The sequence below is a fragment of the Triturus cristatus genome, chromosome 12 (genome assembly GCF_964204655.1).
Source record: "Triturus cristatus chromosome 12, aTriCri1.1, whole genome shotgun sequence".
NCBI classification, from domain to species: Eukaryota; Metazoa; Chordata; class Amphibia; order Caudata; family Salamandridae; genus Triturus; species Triturus cristatus.
The window spans coordinates 127,375,069-127,379,226 of record NC_140595.1 but is presented as its reverse complement, the minus strand read 5'-3'; positions in this window follow the sequence as shown (position 1 = coordinate 127,379,226).

Below are 4,158 nucleotides of genomic sequence, written 5' to 3'. Positions count from 1 at the left end.
AAGCTCTTACCTCCACGGAAAGGCTATTAAAACTACAATCAATGGCAAAGACATTCTCTGTCAAACAGTGGGTCACAGTCAAGCAGTACAAATCTGCTGGGCCTGATGTTCTCATGTATAGGTCTTATACCCTATTGCAGGCTCCGGATGAGACCTGTCCAATAAGAACTGAACCCCCAATAAAAGCAAGTTCGTTGGACCATGGGATGACATGGTCTAAGACACGAGATGTCTGCAGTAAGCACTGGTATGGTGGAGGATCCCTATGAATCGCAGGACTTCCATTCATCTCTTTATAGGACAACGAGGTACTTTTTTAAATCTCTTTATTAGTTTTTCATACATAAGTACAGTATCCCATACACAATTTGTCATACAGTACAGTTATCCAGCAGGCATGTGTTACCCTTAGAATGTCTTCAGCCAATCTGACCTCTGATGGGTGAACATGCATTGCCCAAGCACACTGTACATGAAGTGGTAAATCTGCAGTGTAGTAGTGTGACCCTACTATGCACCGTGCGTTGCTTACCATATTACGACAATGCCTCAAGGGCACGAGTTTGGGGACTATGCTGTGCCTGCATGCGTGGGTATGATCCCTCTCTCATCACTGAAATTCAGCTATGTGGGTGTGAACCGCAAGAGGTGACAGCCTCTCTTTGTGAATCATCATTTGGGTATGCTTGTAAGTAGGACAGTAGAGGATCCCAGATATCTTTAGGGTGAGAAGTCGTACGTAATAGCTCTGCATATGTTGTGAGTTTGTCTTTACAGTATATGAGATCATTCAACCAATCTTTAAACTTAGGAGCTTGCCCTCTAACCCATCTGCAGGCCACTCTTTGTTTTGCCAGGAGTAGCCCCAGCGATAGGAATTTTCTATGCATGTTTTGTAGTTCCTCAGTATAGCCCAGAAGTGTTACAATCGGAGACAGGGGGACAATGGTGCTCACCATTTTGGAAAGGGAGGCTGTCACCTGTGTCTAGTAGGTATAGATAAAAGCACATTGCCACGCCAAGTGCAACAAGCCCTCCCCCTCTTGCCCGCACCTGTCGCATCTGTCAATTGATCTCAACTTATATCTGTATAGCCTCTCTGGTGTATAATAGATCCGGTGTATGAACTTAAAATGTATGATGCTTAGCCAACTGCTGGCTGTTATCTTTCCCATTTGCTGATGGGAATGTACCCACTGCTTATCAGTAAGTGAAGTGTTGAGTTCCTGGTCCCATCCCACCCTGGAGTCGTCTCGCATGTCGGGGCATTCAGTTTGAGCAGTGTGATATAAACTAGCTATTGCATGCGCCGGTGTGGTTGCCTGTAACAAGGTATGTAGGATATCTAGTGTAGGGGGTTGCAGGGGAAAATCGGGGGTGCTGGCCTTGACATTATGCTTCAGTCTGATGTATATAAAAGTTTCCAATAGAGTGACGTTCCCCCCTTGAAGTAAGTTTTCCTGATCCTTAAAAAACCCTTCATGATATAAATACCCCCCCCGTTCTTAATTCCTCTTTTGCTGAGCATGTTATAGCAAAGAGTTTCGTGTGTGACTGGGATGAGATGATGGTACTGAAGGGGCAATAATGGTGAGTACAGAAGGGGCTTATTAATTTTCCTGGCGAGTTTGCACCATGCAAGATTAGAGCAGGCCACTGTGGAGTAAGTATAGCCCTATTCAGGAACACAGGTTCCAGGGGAAGGAAGTAGTGGGAATGGGGGCCATAGACACCTACTCAATGGCCAGGTGCGGCATAAATGGTGGAGGTTGAAACCAGTAGTGCACGTAGTGGGCCTGCGCACATAGGAAGTAGAGCTCCATATTTGGGGCTTCAAAGCCTCCTCGTGAAAAGGGTTAAGCGAGTGTATTCCAGCTCACCCTGTTTTTTTTTCTTCTCCACACCAATCTGACTAGTTGAATTTGAAGTGTGTGAAAAAAAGTCTGTCCAGGGCTGTATGGTCTATTGAGAAAGAGGTAGAGCAATTTGGGCAATATTACCATTTTTGCTAGGGATATCCGCCCAGCCAGCGATAGGGGCAATGAGATCCATCTGGGTACTGAGTTAGTGATAGATGCAATGGCAGTACCATAGTTTGCCCGCAGCGTCTCTTCTCTATCCCTGGAGACCACCACACCTAAGTATTTTATTTCTGAGTCACACCAGGTCAGTGGGTAGTCCATCGAGAATGTAAGGGTATTGGGAGAAAGGGGAACCATCTGGGACTTTTCCCAATTTATATTTATGCCAGCTACCTCTCCGAACCGGATGAACTCTTGGAGTACAGGGTTCAAGCTAGTGTGTGGGTTGCGAATATAAAGGGTGATATCATCGGTGTACAATGACACTAGTATATGTCGGGATGGATAGTGTATAGCACAGTCCCTGTGATGTTGTTTAAGTTTGACCGCTAATGGCTCCATGACAAGAGTAAATAAAAGGGGTGATAAGGGACACCCCCGTCTAGTGATACACTTAATCGGAAATGATGTGGAGTGGTCACTGTTGACCTGAACAGTGGGGGTCCCATTCTACCTAAGACCATCAACATATAATCCCACTCTACGAAGTCGAAGACCTTGGTTGCGTCTAAAAAGACCGCATCCAGTTCGGGATATATATCCTGCAGTAATGGAATGAGGGTGTGTAGGTTATGGGAGGTGGCTCTCCCGGGTATCAAACCTGCCTTGTCAAGTAGAACCAATTCCCCATCAACAAATTCAGTCTGTTTGCCAGGACTTTGGCCAATATTTTTGCTTCACAATTAATTAGAGAAAGAGGCCTATAAGGGCCACAGGTGGTGGGAGTTTTTCCCAGTTAAGCAATGTTATGATTGTTGCTTCACGCATCATTAGTGGGAGGGTCCCAGATTGCTTTGCCTCTTCATAAACTTTTTTAGGAATGGGGACTAATGTATCAGCATAACACTTATAGCAGTCAGCCGGTAGCCCATTAGGACCTGGGGCCTTCCGCTCCGCAGCTGCATTATGGCCACATCGATCTCGTCCTTCTCTATATCTGCAGCCAGCCCATGGTGATATCCTCAAAGTAGGGTGAGAAGTCACTAGGGCATTTCTTATGTGTGGAGTATAGAGTGGAGTAATACTCTGAGAAGATGCAGAGAATGCCCCCCGATTCTGTGTGTAGGGTGCCCTCCACATCTGCGATACCGGAAATGTAATTTGAAATCTGGGAGTGCGTATGACATCGGCTAGTGCTTTTCCAGGCCATTCCCTCTACCCGAATCCCCTGGCCCGATGGTAGCGGGATCGGGAAAGCAGTTTGCATTCCGCCTCAGATTGGTACTCCTTTACCAACTTGCGTAGCCACGCCCATCCATGCCTATCTTGGGTCTCTACAACGTGAGCGTCTGCTAGTTTGATGGCTTCATCAAGATTCAAAGCGATTCACTACAATCCTGTAGGGTGCCTCCCCCCTGGGCAATGCACATAACACGTATGGTGACTTTAAAAGCTTATCAGACACAGGCTAATGTTGAGACAGTTTCTAAGTTCCTGGGGTAGAAGTCCTGCGTCTTCTGACTTATCGCTTCATGGAAGCAATCATCCAGCAAGGCTGGGGGCTGAAGACACCACGATCTATATGGGGAGTCTCTGGCCGGAAGGTGCAGCTGCATCAACACAGGTGAATGATCTGAGATGTGTTGCTCTGACCAACCAGATGCATAACCCTTTTCAGAGCAGCCAGAGGTTGATGCGGAAGAAGATGGAATGTGCCGAGGAGTGGTATGTACCCTCTTTTTGTGTAGGATGTAGGGTTCTCCATGCATCAAATAAGTGGTAATCAGCCATAATGCTTGCCAAGTGTTTTCCTGCCATATTGTGGGGTCCGAGGGAGCTGTGAGATTGGTCCATGCCCGTGTTTAATATAACATTAAAATCGCCTTTCCAAATTACATGAGTGGACCCTATGTCTATCACTAGTCCCCAGAATTTATCAAAGAAAGGGGCATCATCGGAATTGCGCCCGTAACAGTTCACTAAGGTGACAGAGTATGTAACTGTGTGCCCCCACATTACACAGCAGTGGCCTTCCTAGTGTTGGAGGGAGCCGGAGAGCCAATATTGGACAGTGAATATGAGTAAAATGACCACACCCCTGTCATATGTGGAGTCTGATGCAAAGCATCAGTGGGCA